Source organism: Echeneis naucrates, chromosome 8 (assembly GCF_900963305.1).
Source record: "Echeneis naucrates chromosome 8, fEcheNa1.1, whole genome shotgun sequence".
NCBI classification, from domain to species: domain Eukaryota; kingdom Metazoa; phylum Chordata; class Actinopteri; order Carangiformes; family Echeneidae; genus Echeneis; species Echeneis naucrates.
This window is the reverse complement of record NC_042518.1, coordinates 13297732-13318320: the sequence shown is the minus strand read 5'-3', so window position 1 is coordinate 13318320 and position 20589 is coordinate 13297732. Positions and strand designations below refer to the sequence as shown.

At 42.1% G+C, this 20589-nt stretch overlaps 1 protein-coding gene across 1 annotated transcript in view; it reads right to left on the bottom strand.

Moving 5' to 3' along the window:
- LOC115047262 (protein shisa-8) overlaps positions 1-20589 on the bottom strand; it is an 81168-nt gene that overhangs the window by 21481 nt on the left and 39098 nt on the right. The window lies entirely within an intron of this gene.

Below are 20589 nucleotides of genomic sequence, written 5' to 3'. Positions count from 1 at the left end.
GCTTCTCTTGGGACGTATGCACAAACATTTATAAAAAAGTAAAAGGTGCATCTTTGCCTTGTTTTGTCTTTGTGTGTACTGTCTGCGTGGGAATGATCTCATCCATATTTCCCCCGCAGCACCCAGAATCACTCAGCTGACTGACTTCCCGCTGCATCATAAAAACACAGCAGCCAACCAGGGCCAACCTTCACTCAACAGCTCCCACTGCAGCACTTGGCAAGAGATGACTAATCAAGAGTATTAATGGCACACCTAGAGAGGGAGGAAAAACTCGAACAACCTCTCACAATTACACCCGTGTAGGTACCAAAAGCCAGGATACAAGGTGCAGCTCCTTATGTGTGTACGCATGCTGTAAGCATGCTGACACTTGACTTGACCTATCTAGAGAAGGTGACTCAAAGACCTGCGAAATGTCTGCCCTGTCTAATACACCATGGATGCAGTAGTGAGCTAAAAAGTATTTTTGCTTTGGGTAAAGTTTCTTGTCTTTGTCATGAACTGATTGAACTGGTAGTGAACAATGACCTTAACACTGATATGAAATCTCAGACTACAGGACAGATTTTGTTGTCTCCAATCATTTGATACTTTTAAGGCAACAGGGCCATTATTCAGGGTGGGAATATTTTATTTTATCTCACAATTCAATTCAAAATTGATTTTCAATTTGATTCATAATGTTCATTCATGTATGTTCATGTATGTTCCAGAACTGGCTCTGTGGTGGCTACACAGTGATGCTATTACATATAGTTTCTTTACACTAATGCTTTATGAGAGTGTGTTACCTTTATGAAATAAAGTATGAACAGAAAATTACTTTTTTATTTTCCATTTATTAACACCAAACGCCAAATTACTTTGAATTCTGAAAGAAACAAAAGGAACTTGCAATTGTACTTTTTCAACTAATGCAGGCCTGTTTGATTCATTGTAAAATCATAATATAATATTAATAAGGGCAAACAAAAAATGCCAGTTTAAGTCATATGCTGTAATTCTTTCCTCAGGTGACGTGCAGAAGCCAACTGCCAACCTGAATATCCAACAAATACAGTACATCCGTTCAGGGTCCGATATAGAAGTATATATTTTCAAAATAATAACTCACTAAACTATTTCTCTCACTGGTTAATGGGACTTCTGCTCCTGCACTTCACTGGACAGTGTATCAATATCTGGGTTGTAAGATGTCGCTTTTAGCTTCATGCAGGACTGAAGGCTCTCCGTGAGCCGTGAACGATGTTTGCGTTTTATAAAGTTCATTGTGGGAAAAATCTGCACACACAGAGGTATGTGGATCCAAAGATCGACAATGTGTACTTTTTCATGTTCACATAAGTGTCGTCTTTGGTGTTCCATGTGTCGAACACAAGTTTTTCTGGTTTGGGGAGGCTGTCAATGTCGCTCCATTTGTGCTTCTGAGCAAGCTATTAGCTATGAAAACTACATTTATTTTAAAGTCACAAGAGCATCTGAATTTCCAAATAAATAATTATACAACGAAAAAAATACAAAATAAAATAAATTAATTGGCCATTAAATGTTCACTGTTTTTTTTTTTTTTTCCAAAAGGAGCTGGCCCTCCAGAGCCACAGCAGAGGGGCTAAAAGAGCCGCAGGTCGCCGACCTCTGACCTCTGATCTAGATTATTTTAAAATTACATTAAATGTGTTAAATACTGAATTTTGAAATTGCTGGAAGGTGGAGATTTTGACCAGTAGACAAAGCCAGGTTCAGCCATTTTCCCCAGTTTCCAGTCTTTGTGTAAAGCTAAGATAACTACAGCTTTATATTTGGGCTACCACAGAGATGTTACTATAATTGATCTTCTCATCTCATCTTTTATCCCAGCCACATCAAACAAGTCCTTTTATGCTGTCCTTCGGGCCAACGCTTGTTTTAGTCAACAAACCTTGTCAGTAACTCACTTCCATACTTTGGGCGAATGTTTGACAACAGGCACACAAGTATTTAGTGCACATCAGCGCAGGCCATTTTATCTAAGACTGCAAATGTTCTGTATTTACTAATTTATTAAATACACAAGTAAGTACTGTTATAAAAAAGTATTGGTTATACAGGTGGGATAGAGGGAAGGAAGGAAAAAAAGTGAAATTAGAACAGGGCAGGACTAGTTTGTGTTTTTTTTATTTGTGCCCTGAATAACATTTGAAGGATTTTGAAAACCAAAACCTTGTAGCAGCAATAACACAACCTAAACAGCCACTGTTGTGAGAAACGCTCTGTGCTTGAGTGAGCTTGAGTTGTTTTCATGTATTCAGTTTTACTCTGCCACATACTTTAGAAGCCAAACACAAACAGTTTGGTCACGTGGACTGCCTGGAAGGACTGCAGACAAGCAAACACAACTTCACAATCATTATGTGCATTCATACATGTACGATCTCACACAGACACACACATACTCACATTAGTAGCCAGTGTCCTAAAGCGTGAATCTCTTGCTAGCCTGCCCACCCACCATGTCTAACAGTCCACAGACACACTTTTAGATATACTTGCACGTATGTGTGGGTGTGTATCAATTCACTTCTGCGTTTGACCTTCAAATCACCCCTGATCCAAACAGCCCCCATTATCAGCACCAACAATTTCCAATCTATTTGTACCTCGCTCCTGGTATATTCTGACCGATTAACAAGGTGGCAGTGCTACACAGGCCACCTGGGGGGGGAGGCTGAGTTGTAAAGTAGGTGGAATGGTGGGTGGGGGAGGGCTGTTCTGCTCAGACTGCTAATTGGCTGCTATGCACCCTGCAGAAAGGTTGGCACAAAAGAGGAAAAGATGGAGGAAAATGTGGGAGTGAACAATGGAGAGAGGGGATAAGGGTGTAGACTGGGACAGAGGTGAGATGGCACGGGGGGGGGGGGGGGGGGGGGGTGGCGCACGACAAGAAACTGACGGAGCAGATGGGTTCAGAAGACGAATGGTTGACATGGGGGTGATAAAAGAGAGGACTTCCTGCTGCTGTCATGAGTAGCAGGGAGGCATTCAGCCACTTTTTCTTGTTGTATTCATGTTCACTTCAGAAAGTTAGAAATCAGTCCACACATTACTTACTGAAAATGCTTCCTCATTGGAAAAGCTACCTATTCTGCCCATCAGTTTTTTCTTTCTCTACCCCCTTTTTTTTAGTTCCCTCAGGGCAGTGATTTGTGGATTCTGTCATACTCTGGCAGCTGCATCCTCTGTCTGAGACGAGAGAGAGACAGAGAGGAGAGAGGAAGAGAGGAACGTAAAGGTCCAGCCACCTCCGAATAATTACATGTCCCCTCTCCGTGTGTGCCGTCATCCTTTAGGTAGTGTGAAATGTAGGTCACCAAACTAAAAATAAGCCAGACTGCTGAGATGGTTTGCTCTCACTTTTATGAATGACTTCTCCATTCTTAAAAAGGAGCAGGTTGAACAATGAAAGCTGTGAAGGAACACTTTGATTTATGCTTCAATGAAAAAAAGTCTTTCAGCACCTACTGCACAGTATGGTGGATTGTTACATTTGGGTTGAGAAGTGGATGGCTTAGTTTGGCTGCAGCTGTAACTCTGGATCAGTGCGTATGTGAGAGAAGTCTTCACCAGGCCCAGATGGTTTCCGACCGTCTACCAAACAATCTGGAGTGATTATTAAAAGGCAAGCGGTCCTTTAGAGGTCAGTGTGATGTTATAGGTCTATTGCACATTAATTGCAATGAACCAGTTTAGTCCCAGGAGTGAAACAAAGCATCTGTACTGTGCACGAACTCTTAAAATTTTACTGACAGCACCCAAATGCCCGCCAACCTTCTCCACCTCACTTCTGAACTGTTCCACCTGGACACCATTATTAACTTTCCACCTTATGTGTCTCCCATTTCCTAGTGGTGAATAGTACAAATGCAGAGCATCTGAATTATTCCGTTCTGTGGTCTTTTATAATCCAGCTGTCTTTCAACATAATAGAAATGAATGTTTGGACTTTGAGTCAAATTGTTCAGGAAAAAGCACACATTTAACCAAATTTCTAGGAATCCAGAGTATTTCATGTGTATTCTTATCCACAGCATCATGAGTTAGGCACATTGAGACACACAGTTTTGTGGTGCTAATAATCCACTGAGGTAAATAATACCATTAAAAAAAAGAGGAGGGTATAATGGGGTGATTAAATGAGCTGCAGTCAGTCAAGCCCTGGAATGAAGTAGAAAACATTATAGAATAAGAGAATATGGTATTTGTTTGTTAGCTGTCTTCATGTGAAGAACGTTACAAAGTCTGCTCAGATCTGATGTCTGATGTCAGATCCGTCATTTTTCACCTCCTCAGTCAAGCAGAAGCTCGAGTAACTAATAATAACTAATAAGTCGCATGCATCATCTGGGTCAGACAGGACGTCTGTTACTAATACATTTCTGCTGTGTCTTGTTTTAGAGATACAGTAACACTCAGCTTTTTTTTTTTTTTTTTAAGGTGCAAATGGAAATTGTGCAGGAGAGCAGGTGGATGGAAGCACTCACTGGCTTAATTTGGTCATAAAACATTGCAGAGACTGTTACCAGTAAGAGCTGCATTTCATGGCAAGTCCTAGTTCCTACTATGAAAATGTCCTTTTGTAAATCTGTCTCTTTACAGATGGAAAAAAAAGTACAGTACAGGATAAAAGTTTGGACACACCTTACTATTCATTTGAATGAGAAGGTATGTATATATAAGCAATGCTGCATTTGAAACTGACATTTAAGTCACTGCCTATAAAAGCACAAAAGCTTGCATTAGCCTGAGAGGCACAGCATGTCATCACAACACAACCTAAGATGATACAAACTGAGCTTGGTGATCTGCTCCTCCTATACCTGCAACGAGACAGCTGTAAACATCTTTCCCTGCATTCTCCTCATTTTCATTCAGAAGATTTAGAAGAGTCTCTGAGAGCCACCCAGCACAAACAGCGTGAGAGCAGGTATAGTTATATAGCCTTTATTTTCCCCACTGCTCTGATGGTTGCTGCTTTAAACACGTGTTGCTTTCTTCAGAGTGCCCGTCCCAAACAAAACCAAAAATGAAGGAGACCCACCTTCCAAAACATATCCCTGCGTGTCGATCAGAGAGAGCAGTGACTTCATATGCCAAGGACAGGACTCTGACATTTTGTAGCATGTGATTCAGCCTGTTATTGATGGAGATGGGCTGCGTGAAGTATATCACCTCAGGCAACGTGCTACAACACACGCTAAAGCTCAGTCGCACACAGGCGAGCACAAAAATTGCACAGGCGTGACAGCATGTAGTTGTGAGGACTATTGTCTCATCTGAGAAACTGTTCATTTATGTTCTGCTTTTTAATGTCAAGCTTATAGGTTCTAACTGCTCTCTCTTCTCTGCAGCTCATGCTCAAAATAGAAGTACGCTCGAGCAAAGACAGCATAAACATCCAGATGACACTGTAATGGCAATGTTTTTCCACATATAAGCTGAGATGTTAACGTGCCTACGGTCACCCACAGTACAGACACCCACACACACACACACACACACACAGTATGATAGATCAGCAGTTTTACTATGCTTGACATTTCTCTCACTCTGCAGCCAGCACATGTAAGCTGTCGTGTGACATTTCGCATACTGCATGGAGGGATATGCGGAGACAGGACTCAAAACATAAGCAAGAAGGGATGAGTGCAATAGCAGCAGAAAAAGGAGATAGATTTGTTGGAGAGTTTTACATCTGCACACTTATATAAACGCACTATTCTTTGATGGAGACAACTGCAATGTTCTCTGCCTCCCATCCTTCTCACTTCCCCGAGATGAGTTTCACTCCCCAATTCCCACCATGTTTCTCTCCTCATCGTCACCCCATTGCTTCCATCTGTTGTACAGAGACACGCACGCGTACAAACGTGCTGCGTTGCCATGTTGCACTTTCTCACCAAATATCTCTTCATTTCTGGCATCTTAGCTATCACTCCTTTGTCACTCTTGTCGTGCTCTAATCTTCTTTCCTCTCTCGTGCTCTCGCCCTCGCCACCTCGAATCCTCCCTCCCCCTCCGTCTCTCCTGTGCTATAGTGAACGATTGAGATGCCACGGCAAATGGCAGGCTTTGATTGCAAAACTTGTTCAGGAATATAGGATTCCTCCCCCCATTTCTCCTCTCTTGTCACAACCACCCTCACTTCTTGCCTCCTCCCCCCTCAGGCCATTGCTGCCCCCTCCTTTGATCACCCATAATGCACTGTGATGGCTGTGTCAGAGCTCGCCCTGATCTCAGAGAAACTCTCTCTGAGCAACAGGCTAAGATCAATAGCGCCGTGTCACCTGGGAACTATTTCCTTTGTTGGTCCTTCTCTCTCTGTGGCTGATTATCTCATTCCATTTTCTTCGCTCCACCCCCATGTTATTTTACTTTCTACAACCTTTTCCACCCCACACTATGCTGTCTCTAACAATCTCGTCATCTGTCTCGCCGTGATTTATTCATTGTCATTTTCTTTCAGCTTCCCAGTCTTTCTGCCTCACACACACAAGGAGCACATTAACTATGACTGTTATAAAAAGTTAACAAATCCTCTATATCTCAGCAGCAACAGTTGCCGCTTGCTGCAGGAGGTCAGTACGACGAATTCAATTTGATTCATTCAATGTGTGCTTACAGATTGTTTCCTATTTTCTCAGCATCCACAACAGCACTTTTTGCAGAGGAAATGTGCCAGAACAACGGGCCATTGTTGTAACAGAATATTTTTAAATCATACAGTAATTTTAAAGTACACCTTTGACTTTCAGTCGATATGACAGAGCACGCAGACTGGATTAAGGTGTACAACTGACAAAACAAACCAACAAACCCATGAATGCACAAAAAGCTGTGAAAAAACTGTTAATTGTTTTCCATTTGTACTCCAATACATTTCTCTGGCAGATAATGGTAGTAGAGTCTATTGTTGTAAAGATGGACTGCTCCGGTGGTTTTAATGCATAAAATATTGGTTTGCGGGCAACAAGTGTCCAACATTTTACAAAATTAAAAGATTACCGGGTTAGATTTGGTATGAGAATCTTTGAAGGGGCCCAGCCAGCAGATTGGGAACCACTGGGCTGAAAAAATGTAAGTGATTAAATGAACCGTTAAACAAAGCTCCTACACCGTATTTACACCGTATCCAATATTATAGCATTCAGTGGGAATGTTTGCCTTTGAAACTTTTGGTAATAATTATTATTATATAATAATAATTCTACGCTCTACTTGAGATATTTACATTACTGCTCTGATGCATTTACTCAAGAAAGAAATATCTAAGTGCAATTTTCCCCACTTTCCCTCATTAGCTTCCTAGGAATATAAAAAAAACCTTGGATTTCCATCTAATCTTTCAAATAGTTAGTCATCATTACAGATACTTTCATGTCTTTATTGATTATAAGACAAATGTGAAAACTGAATTAAAGACCCCCTACAATGAAAATCAAGTTTTAAATTGTTAGTTGATTTAATTTTTAATTAAATTGATGGGAACGTTTGTCGTCATAGAGAAGCACTGTTTATAATAACACAACAACTAACAGTGTGTTCTTCGTCCGCTTTATCCGTTTCCGGGTCACGGGGCTGCTGGAGCCAATCCCAGCTAACATTAGGTGAGGGGCAGGGTACACCCTGCACAGGTCGCCAGTCCATTGCAGGACCAACACACAAAGACAAACAGAGACGAACAACCACTCACACTTCATTTACACCTATGGTCAATTTAACGTTGCCAGTTAACCTATACATGCATGTCTTTGGGCGGTGGGAGGAAACCCACGCAGACAAGGGGAGAACATGCAAACTCCGCACAGAAAGGCCCCAGGCCGGGAACCGAGCCCACGACCTTCTTATTGTGGGGAAACAGCGCAAAATAAATGATAAGAATAGTTCAACAATGCTGACGATTCAGATAACCCTCCTTGCTGCTGATTTTAATCAACTTCTCAAAATTAAACACTTTTTGGGGCTACTCGTGGTGCTCTGTGTGTTTATGGTTAACTCTAAAGCATGTTTTATGAAATGTCATTAACACAGATGGAAACATCTTGCCTGTACTCACAGGACAATGCAGCAGTTCTTCTCCCAGCGGGCAGAGAAGCCTCATGATTGACAGCAGTTTGTGTGTTTACAGTGTATCAGAGCAGATTCAAAAGAGGCAATGAGTGAGGAGAAAAGTGAATTCATCATGAACAAGTCAGGTCATAGTGAGTCACTTTCCGCTTACCCTACTCGTTTCATAAACAGTGTTTATAAAAAATTATGTCATTACAAGACTTGTATTATTTCCGCACGTTCAAATTTCAAATTAGCCACAAAGCACTCAGATGCAGATGGGTTTAATGTGTGATTTGACTGATGCATGGATTCGTCCTTGTGTTGCTGTTCTGTAATTGGCAGGGTGGGAGCGCAGCATTGTGTTTCAACATATGGCGAGAGTCTTGAGATGAGGATGAGCAGCCATAAAAAAAAAAAAAATGACAGTCAGTGGCAGGGGGCCTGTCTGAATGGCATCCAGCGTGGGGTTATTTTAATGTCTGTGGATTAGTGATTCATTCAAGAGACAAATTGGTTTGTATACTGAAAAAAATATAACATTGTGCATGCATTTGTGTTTGTGTGTGTGTGTGTGTGTGTGTGTGTGTGTGTGACAGTGACAGAGAGAGGGAAAGCACTTCCCTTCTTCTGCTGCTGTTAGATAAATGACATCTGTCACGTACACGGCAGCATACTGGCAGTGGTATATGGCTTCACTTTGTTGTATGACAATCTTCACTTGTCCTTCTCTCTGTCTCTCTCTCACACACATACATACTGTGAAGGTCTGTTTCCGTTCGCTGCAGTGATTGATGTAACTAGTATACTATCTATGACTCCACTGAACCTAACTCAATATTGATTTATAAAGGCAGAAAAATAGAGAAACGGGGTCTTGGCAAAACTGTATAGTAGATATATGACTTCTAAAAGCTTAATTTATACCTTTTAATACATCATATTGATCATTGCCACAGACCTTAAATAAAAACCTAAAAAAATAAATGCGGACGCTGTTTCAGTTTTGGATTGGGGAAGCAAAAATCTGCATGGGAAATAGAAAAAAATGCCTTCTCACTGCTTCATGTTTCTTTATGTTATTTAAGACCTTTATTCATTCTTTCATCTTTAACCGCTTATCCATTTCCAGGTCGCGGGGGGTGCTGGAGCCAATCCCAGCTCACTCTGTGTGTTGGCCCTGTGATGGACAGGTCACCAGTCCATCACAGGGCCAACACACAGAGACAGACAGAGACCAACAACCACTCACACTCAGACCTACAGACAATTTAGAGTGAGCAATTCACCCAAACATGATGTCTTTGGACGGTGGGAGGAAACCCAGACAGGCACGGGGAGAACACGCAAACTGCACAGAAAGGCCCCAGGCTGGGAACCGAACCCACAACCTTTTTGGCAACAGCACTGTGCCACCATGCTGCCCCTTTCTTTCATTCATTCATCTTCTTTGTACATTTATCTTTGATGAAATACATTTGAGTATGTGACTCTCACCAAACCCCACTCTAAACTGCCAGCACCCAGACAAACACATTTTAAATACCTGCTGAACATGGTGTATTTAGCTGCTGAAGCGTCTCATAATTCTCACAGGAAGATGCCAAAAACAGAACTAAAAGAGAGTGGACCTGAATTCACCATTTTTTTTTTTACTTTTTTAATCTGATAAATGTTTATTAATTATTAAGACCTTAACACACATTAAGCAATCTGATATAATGTTATAAACTTTGTTGTTCTTGAGCGATTGATTTGAGACTATTTACTTAATGAAAAAAATGATAAGATTTCACTTTAGAGTGCAGTTTAACTGCATCAAATTGGATAAATCCAACAAAGGTCAATGAAGGTAACCTAACATGGCAGTCACTGCAACATCTAGCCTAGTTCACTTTTAGCAAAATGTGGGTCCTATCTATTATTAAGATTTAGCCACAGTCAAATCAAATCAAATCAAATTTATTTATGCTGTGCCAAATTATAACAGAGTTACATCAAGGGACTCTACATATAGAGCAGGTCTAGACCAGACTCTCTATGGAGTCCTACTCAAGTGTACAGTTGGATAATAATGACTAATAAGTAATGGCATAACTGAATTTAATTTCAGTAAATTCAGGAAACGGATAAAGTACAGGGTAATCAATAATCTCTGGGTAATTCTGGTGGACAATGTGGAAAACATAAGCTTTGTGTGGTGTTCGATGCCAGACTTTCTGTCAGATTTTGCTTTTTGATATTTGCAGAAATGCTTGCATCCCTTTTCATAATGTTAAATATGAGTCTCAAAATGTTAAATATGTGATGCCCACTCATGCAGGCTCCCGTCTCACTTCTGTCATCTCCCCACAGGTAAACACTGAATCACCGAAACCACTGCAACACATATAAACACAACATTTCCCCTGTGAGGTTCAATCGGACAAATCTGAATGGACATAGGAGCTGTAGCTCTGATGTGTGTCTGCTCACAGGTTAGCAGTATGGAAATGAACCATACAATTAGTCACCCGATCTGCCTTGCAGTCTTGTCGTTTTGGCTTCCTTCCTGTCTCTCCACATGTCCGCCTCTCCTCTCATCCTGCACAGGGCTCTGTCATGTGTGCTTGAAGCTGCAGTGAGTGTTTGCGAGCATGTGTGTGTGTGTGTGTGTGTGTTGGGAGCAGACTGCTGGTCGGTGCTCTCTAAACCCCCGTGGTCGTCACACGGCACATCGACTGTCATAACAGACCTGACTCCCCCTCTGAGGCTCACGCATGGATGAGTGTGATTAGGTTAAACACGCTCTCTGAAATGATTTGATGTGATGTGGCATTGTGTGTTTGTGCGTATGTGATGTGTTTGTGTGCTGGATAGAGAGGTAAATAGAGTGAAAAGAGTGAGAGAGAGAGAAGTGCATGTGCGTCACCTACGTCCGTTGTCGTTTTCATGTGCCGTGCCCACATGGCAAGAGTCTGTGTCTGTGACTCTCATGTGTGCTTCTCATTGCGGTTTCTTGTTCTTCTTTGTTTATATATATGTATATACGTGTGTGTGTGTGTTTGTGTGTGTCCTTGGATCTGTGTGTGTGATTACTTGGGATTGCCAAGGACTTCCATGCTGCTTTCCAAGAGTTCTGGCTGTCCGTTGTGAGACTGATTTCAATCAGATATGTTACACCATCTTTTGGCTTAGCTTAGAGACACACACATACACATGCGTGCACACACACGTGCAGCTGCCATGCCGAGCTCAGCTAGGCCACTGTTTCTTTGGTGATAACTACCATCAATTTCAGCTCACAGCAGGAGCAACCTTTGCAGTGAGAGGATGACATCGTTATCAAAGGCACACCCTCCTCTGTTAATTCATACTGGTTTCCATTTTGAAGCTGTGCTAATGAATCGGCCCTGTCCTGTGAAACCGTGGCATCTTTCATCTTTCCGTTACTTTCCCACCATTGGTGAAATGCTTCCCAGCTACAGGACTAATCTGAAATGCGTATGGTGTGTTTTCCCAAACTTGAGAAAATGAAAACAATCTGTGTTCTGTTAGGCAGTTGGATACTATCTTTAACCTTGTAATTGTATTTCTTTTTAACTCAAGATGGTGTTTCCTCAGTACTTAGTTCATCATGATGTAACATGAGTGTTGAGTTTGTGAGTTTGTGTGATCTTGTGTATGTGTGTGTGGACGGGGCAGAGTTGGGGGGCGGGGGAGGTGTCTTTATTTTCTTTATCTTTGATTGTAAAGCACTTGGTGCTACATTTCCTTTTGTATGAAAAGTGCTATACGAATAAAGTTATTATTATTAATATGTTGTTTATATTGTATATATTACACGTTTACCACATATCTCATGAGGTCACATACTATTACAATGCGAGCAAGAACAAAGATAAATACTCTAGGATACTTAAGAAAGCTAAGGAACAATCACAGACTGTAAAAAATGGAAAAATGGACACTATGGCTGAAAATTAAGCCATCTGCATTTTATCCACTGACCATGAGGAGGCCATACCATTTGCTGTCCAAAGAACTTGACTTTACTAAAGTCTATTTGAAAATGTCCCAAATTCTCACTTGATTTATTAGCTCAGCAAAGGTTTTCCTAATCATTTTATAGTCAATCACTAGTTTCAAGCCCTATTCAATACAAAGAACAATGTCCTTTTTTTTTTTAAGTGATGATCCCATCAAGACCAAAATCGACTGTAATGCAGGGCATTCGACTGGCTGATTGACAGCCTATACCAGACACAGAAACCTGAGCAGAGAGTGCAGAGCAGGTCATATCCACCCTCACTCATCCTCAGCTCCACCTTCTTTCCTTTGTTTAAAAAAAAAAAATGGTTTCACAAGCAAGTAAGTAGCAGTCACAGTCATGAAGAATGAGATTTTTTTGACCTGTTATTAAAATGCATTTCAGCTTATCTGATTGCAATCTGGCAGCTCTAATTCCATCAGTCAGGTAACACAATGCATTAACATGCATCTCTGAATGTGTCTGAACTGACTTCCCCTCTCTCTATACACTTCAATATGTATTTTTGAATAAGAAAGTGGGACCAGACTTTTGGACATCATTTCTGTTTGCAAAGACTTGTTTTTTTTTTTTTTTTTTTTTTTTTTTTTTGGCCTGTTTGACAATGACAGACTGGTCTGTAGATAAAGTGGCTGTGCAATAGCGCAACAAAGACAGACAGAGAGAGAGAGCACAGCATCCTTGCACTCTATTAAAGCTACCAAGCTATTTTGCAGTCCAAACAAATCAATTGGAGCTACAATGAAATAATGGTTTTGGCAGCTGAAATAGTAAAATATTTTCCATACATTATGAAAGGAGTCCAATTGATTGTTAACATCTATGCTATTCATCTAATGTGGCAACAAAGACAGAGAGGAAGACAACTGCATGTAACTAACATGTAAACAAAATTGGATTTTAAATACGCCTTTCTTAGACCACAAGCATACACACAGCGGTATTAGGTGAGAAAACTCAGATTTATAGTTTACCAGGGAAGTCCAGGGAGCACCTTAATGACAAAACGTGGACTTGTGTCTAACTCTAGGGCAAAATGGCCACATTTCATAACCCAACAGTAACTTGATAAACACATCACGATCCCAGCACATCTTGGATGCCTTTCTATCCATGTGTATTTGTGCTTCATATAGATTCATTTGTGGTCCATTGATTTAAGTGTCAGCGCAGTCTGTTAAAGCTATTGAAATGATTTTGGATTATATTAATTTGATTTTAGCAGGCAGTAAAACTCAGATGTTGTTGAACATGGATTTTCCCATTGAGGAACAGTCCATTTGCTCGCTGTAAATGTACTTTACACACAGACACACACGCTCTCTCCTCCACCCTCTGTCATCTCCCTCCCTGGCAGTCAGCACAAGTGCTACCCTTCGCCTGATGCATTAACTGGGAAACCTCTGAGTCCTCTGTGAGAGGGGTTATGCCTCATTATGACAGAATAACAGAGCCAAAATGGAGCCCGACCCCTCCCAGTTGCTCCATAACAGTAATACTATCAGTGAGCCTGCAGCGGTCGGGGCTAATCTGGGCCATTTAATGTATAGCCGCAGACTGCACCTCGCTCAGGGGCTCAGCGAGGCTCATATCATCGTCCAACAGACACGTGGAAAATGCTCACATATACACACATGTCCACGCACTTCTCACATCCATGGAAATCCACTTTCTCCCTTTGAACTTCCTCCCTGCTCATTTCTCCACACACATGAAAATGCCACCCTCTGCTTGTGTATTAAGTAGTGCAAAGTGCCTTTTCAAGCATGCACCCTCAAACACATCATTCCTGCCATCTCTTTAACTTTAAGGTTTAAATATTCTTCCAAAACCTTAACATTAATCATAAAAAGCCTTGTTCATCTGTATCTCTGCGATACAGACACAAAGTAAAATTAAAGCTGCAAGCGGAGATGAACGGGCCCTCGCACACCGTGCAACTGGGAGGCCCCTGGACTCGCCCCTGCGCAGACATGTACAATTTGAAACGTTTTGTTGGGAGAGTCATATGCATGTCCACCCTGTGGCACAAGAAGGCACCCATCAGTTTTACGTCATATGAAAGAATACAATGTGGCGAACACGTCCAGGAAATATCATACAAATTAGACAATGTTTGCGCAATGAGACACCTCCTGTGTCCAGGGGCTGGTGCTCTGTGTTCAGGGTAGGAGTCTTATCATGTGTGGATTGGGCAACGTATGCCGGAGTTTTACAGACTTTTTGTTTTGAGTGTGGCGCTAGAGAACATCCGTCTATCTGACGTCATGTTGTGTCATAATATTTTGTGTAAATTGCGTCGTGTATTAAGCTGATATCCCGGGTCTAGAAGGTGGCATTCAGTATTGACGTATAGAGGTGTTCTGGGCGGGGACTCATAAAGAGTTTGATAGTTTTGCATCTTCCTGCTCTTGAGATGATACTGTATGAATATGAAGACATTTGGATGAAAACTGTGGGAGGAGTTTGTTAAAGTACGAGGCAGGGAAATCGGTCAAAAATCTAAAAATGGCTGACTTTCTGTCAGAGTTAAGGTATAGGTCCTTCACACTTTTTGTTCAGCTCGTCATGGCACATATGTCTACCAGTTTTCATTTATGTCGATCGATGTACATTTCTACAACCAATGAAATATCGAAATTTCTCACAGTCCTGACATACTGTCCAAATCTCATGAGTTTTGGGGTATGTTAAAATGCCCAAAAGGGAAGTTGAAACGACAGAAGAAAAATAACACCAGCACTCTCAGGAAATTATTCATTAAAACCCAGTTTAGTCAGAGGGAGCACACATTTCTGCTCAGTCACTCACACAGTTGTATCTTTAAGGTTGAATGAGTAAAAATGATTTAATCCATTATGGTTGACCCTCAGGACGGCTGCAGGTGGAGGCAGTGACAAACCGCCTGCCTTGACATCACCAGCACACACACACACACATGCACGCACACTGTTGTTTACTACACTATTCCCACACATTAAGACAGTACACAATGACAATGTCTTGCCAATGTGCACCATCATTTGTCTCTATTGAGCAGCAATTTATGAATCGTCTGTCTAAGCTATCCACAGCGGTTGTTGGAGCGCATGTGTGTGTGTATGTGAGATGGTTTGGTGCTTGGGGCTGCAGCGTGGGGTGTGGTGTCCTTCAAATGACTGAGAGAAAGTATCCCTGGCATCGCAGTGGATCAATGCACCCACACGCAGACACACTCAAACGCAGCATTTATGTGTCTGAAGACACTATGCTCTCCTTATGGGTGCTGTATACATCTGTACACGCAGGTCCTCTGCACCAGCTGCAGTGTACAGGTATTGATTTCACCTCGACAAAAGCAAAGAGATTAAGAGGAGATCATTCTGGACACTGTTTGCATTCATTAGTAGAAATACGATCAATTGTTGGAAAGTCTGTCTAATCCTGTTCATGGACACTTTTTCTTTTAATCAACCAATGTTGCCAGATTTTGTTTCACAGGATTGGAACTTTCACTGATACTGAAAAAGCCTGGGCTTTCTGGATGCTTTGCAGGGTTAGATATAGAAGAGAAGTCTAGAGCATGAAAAATTCTGAGGTAGCTGATTCAAACACTCCCCAAGCCACTGGAAGCTTGGACATGGCGCTAAAAAAAGAGACTTCTTCCAAACATCAGGCCAGCTTTAGGAAATCAGCATTTAGCTCAAAGCCTGTGTTTTTGTAGAGCCTGGTGTTGTCAAGTTTGGAGCAAAGTGAACTCATAAAACTCCCAATGATGAGGATATGGAGTAAAAGTATTTAGTGTTTAAAAAGTGAAAGAGTGAAATAAGTATGGGTAAAAACAAGAGCTTAACTTCTTTGAGTAGGGTATGGCATTCTTATTGACACAGTGTGCTCATGCCTCCTGTTTCTGGTGTGGTTCTACAGTCAACATGTCCATCAGCACACTGTGTTGTCCTGTTCTCTATCATTGTTTTGGTGGCTGGCTAAAGCTGTAATCTGCTGTTGCCCTGGCTTATTAATAAACCTCTTCTGGATACTTTCCCTTTGTGAGTTGGTTGTTATTCAGCAGTGGAGATCCTCACAGAGCTGGGATGAACAGAGAGGGACTCTCTGAACTCTCTTCAAATTCTGTGGTGTCCTTTATTTAAAGGTTCATATTTATTTTATTTTACATTTTTTTGCGCTGACATAAAATGTGATTGATTGCTTCTATGAATTGTCTCAGTTTCCATTTTGTCTGGAATATGAAATGGTGTCAAACTTTAGCTTATTTCCTCTAGCTAATTTTCCTTTTGTGTTCACATGTTAGGAGGGTTGCGGGTTCAGTTCCTGGCCTGGGGCCTTTCTGTGTGGAGTTTGCATGTTCTCTTTGTGTCTGTGAGCGTTTCTTCCAAGTACTCCAGTTTCCTCCCACCGTTCAAAGACATGATGTTTGGGTTAACTGATGACTCTAAACTGTCTGTAGGTCTCAGTGTGAGTGCGAGTGGTTGTTGGTCTCTGTCTGCCTCTGTGTGTTGGCCTTGTAATGGACTGGCAACCTGTGACCCCGCCCTCGTCCGGAACGTTGGCTGGGATTGGCTCCAGCACCCCCCGCAACCAGGAAACAGAAAAAGTGGTAGAAGATGGATGTTCTTTTGTTTCCATAACTTTACTTCTCTCAGGGTGCCTTCTGGATTTTCTCTATCACCCCAAAAGCTTTCAATTTCGCTCAGCCCAACTTTTCTACTCCTAACAGCACCAAAAGAAACATCAGGCCTATTTACTGTGGTTCTGCGATCATTTCAGGGTGATTTTAGAGTTCAGCTAGAAAATGAGGGATCAGGCAACTCAGACCACAGACACTCACATGCTATGAATTAAAGAGCCAAAGAAAGACAAAGGAGGGAGGGAAGATTGAAAGAAGAGGAGAAAGAAATGATAGAAAACAAGTGCAGAGGGTGATGGCGAGAGAGACCTCAAGGGAAAAGGGGTTGCAAAGTGAAGACAGTGCAGATGATGAGAGAAGATTGTTGGTTAATGAGCCAGAACTGAAAAGGGGAAGACTAAGATGGGAAAGATGACGGTGCACTTTGAGATTTTACACTAGATTTACACCTGATTTAGCCGCCCAAAAAAATATGAGGGGATATCTGAACATCTGGTACATCTGGGACATGGTGGTGTGGGTGAAATTCAAACGTTACCACCCGAGAGGAGTCAGAGCCAGAAAAATATTTCTTTTCGAAACATCCTGCTACAAATTGGAGAGCTAATGCCAGTGAAAGAGACTTTTCAGCGACGTGAAATCATTAGAAGGAATTTAGGAGAGTATATGCTCTAAATGCTTACCGGAGATACAACAAGCTGCTTTCTTCTGGGCGTTTTGGATGTTGAGTTTTGTACGCCAGAAAGAGAAATTGTGAGGTGTATGTAGAAGAGGAAACTGCAGATTCACATATCTCCTCTTGATGTCAGACAATAATAGATTAATGAAGGTCACAGGAGAGAAACACAGACTGAGAGGAAAATCCCAAGTCAAGCACAAAAAAAACCAAAACAGGTCAGAACACAAACCTTCAACACTAAAAATTATATATTATCTTATCTCTTTACGGAATATACACTGGTAGTTGAGTTGAGGAAGTAGACTATGAAAAGAAAATGGGCCAAAGTTGTGGCGATTACGAGGAATAAAAAGTTAAGTGCAGGACATGGCTCATACAAAGATTTCTTCAGGCAATAAACGGCATAGTTTTCCAAACAAACAGATGCCTCTGAATGTGTATTTAGCAGCTATAGTGTTTGCTCCTCTGCAACACTCCTTGTGGGTGGTTACTACATATGCACGCTGGTGTCGTATCACATGCTGGCATCTGCATTGATGTATTGCAGCTGCCTAGTCTGGTTCAACACATTACTGTGATCCCATGAAATGTGTTACTCTGCGACATTAAATCTGGTGAGGGTCAGTCAGAGGCTACAATATCCACAAGGTCAGGATCGGGTCCCTTCTGGTTCCCATACACATCTTGTCTGTTGCTAATTTCAATGGAAACTCCCATAACGCAACATTCAAACTGGTAGGGACCTGATCCAGGGTCATCCATGCTTGAAGGTGAAGATGCTGCCAGATTATGAGACAAGTTGGCCACCTGATGTACAGACTATACTGTACATTCATGGTTGAGTGCTTGTTTTCGCGCTCGTATGAACATACACTCATACCAACGCACGTACAAACATATACTTAAGATATCTGTGCGCTTTCTCTCTCTCTCTCTCTCTCTCTCTCTCTTTCTCCCTCCCTCCCTCCCTCCGTCTCCGGTGGAGTGTCGCTGACAAGCTCAATGCGGATATAATTGGCACCGGCCCCATGTGGCACTGTAGCGACGATCCACAGAAATCAAGGGCACACAGATGTAAACAAACCCTCTCTCTCTCTCTCTCTCTCTCTCTCTCTCCCCCTCCCTCTCTCAATCTCTCTCCATTTCTCCCCCTCCCCCTGCCTATAGTACGTCTTTTCACTTAACACCCGTCCTGCAGGCTCCCATGATACTCATTTCCTTGTTTTGATTTCAATGTCACACTGATCCTATCTCTCTCTCTCCTCCCCTCTCTGCATCAAATGCCCATTCATTCCATCTCTCTGCATCCCTCTCTCCTTCTCCTCCTGCTCTTCTCAGCTTCCCTTTCTCCCCCTCTCGCTCAGATGTTTTTATTTGTCCCTCTTTTCCCTCTCTTGCAGGCCAGCAACATGCAAATGATGCCCCACAAATGCAAATCCTTTCCTATATCAGAGGAGACCGCCAGTGGAGTCCACCCAGCACAGATATAACCGCCCTTTTCCATCCCCACGATCCTTTTCCTTGTGTAACCGAGAGCATGGTTTGCTTCAAGGTGTTGCTTGATGTGCAAGACAGTCCCAGGCCTCATTATTCAAGGTGTTTTAAATTTAGGTTGTGATATGGCAGAGGTGTTTATTAGGCAGCAGCACAAAAAATGGCAAGTGTGGTGGTTATTTTGCATGTTCTCCCTGCGTCTGGGTGGGTTTCCTCTTGGTGCTCCTGCTTGCTCCCACAGTCCAAGGAAATCCAGCTTTGGGTTAATCGCTGACTCTAAATTAGGCCTGAATGCGAGCACAGGTGTTTGTCTCTATATTTTGCCCACAACCAAAGTCTCTGCGTACTTGAGAGCCTGGCTTGCTAAGGCGATCATCATAGTTGGTGAAGGCGAAGACCTGCTTAGTCTTCAGCAGCCCCTCCAATGCACCTTCCCCACTGTGACACATAAAAATGTTTCTTGTGACCAGCTTTCATCTGATTACTCCAATCTTAATGATCACTTTTGTTAATTCAAGCTTCCCCTGAGAAGTTTTCCTTTAATTAATTACATTTTTTTGTGTAATTAATTGCAAGAAAACCCTTGTGAAGCTGACTGAGGGAAAAGCCAGCCCCAGAGCCCCTGCTGCTTTCAGTGCTGCTGAGATTACCTGACAGTAATTTAACAAAACAGAGAAAATGCTGCTCTGTGCTGCAGTCAGTGTTACAATTAGACGCAGCCTTTGCATGGCTGATTTCAACTATAAGTGATCTGGGAGTGTATTCCCAGCTTTCCAGCCTTCTTCCCTCTCTCCTGCTCTTCTTCACCACCATCTGCTTGTTTCTCAGCCATCTCTCCTGATAACTGCTCATTGTCTCACTTACATGCACCTTATATTTTTCTGAGATTTTTTTCCCCACTCTTCTTTTTTCCCTTCATTTCTTCCATTGTTTTTCACATCTTTCCTTTACTACCTCACCATCGCCTCCACTTCTTCACTAAAGCCATTTTCTCTCAAATGCTCATCACTTTTTGTTGTTTTGTTGTCTTTGTTGTTTGCATGTGACTGGTCCCTTTCTAAGTATGTAGGTAACCAGTGAATATGTGTGTGTGTGTGTGTGTGTGTGTGTGGTGCAGGGTGACTGTCCTCAGGGCAGCTCTCCACACCAGAACAGAGCGGAGCTGCATCTGACCAGCTGTCCCCCTCGCAGCTAGCAGCATGTTGTCCTGTCTTCTTTCCTTTCCTCCGGCTTCCTCTCACTCTTTTATTCTCCCGCTCAATCCCTCGCTTACACAGCAGCTCTCTCACACATTGTTCTCTCTCTTTCTCCCTCTTTTCCTCACTGTTCACCGGCCGCTCCCCCCTTACTCTGCTCCGTCACGCTTCGTTTGGCAAGGACCCACCCACCACTCATAGTCATTTTCACCTTTCAATCTATTTTGATTTTTTCTATCTCTACCTTCACGATCTCCCACACTTTCAGAATGTTGCTGAAAAGGTATGGCTCTTTTAACCACATCTCAATTTAATTTTCTTCCCTCTCTGCTCACCATTCGCCTTGTTCTTTGACGTAGTTCCTTAAGAGCTCTATGCCAAACCCTCTTCCTCTTTTTTTCTCTCCAGAGTATCAGCTGTCTCTTTTAACCACAATGAACTCTTGTCTTCCCTTGTCACTGTTTAAGCCATTGTAACC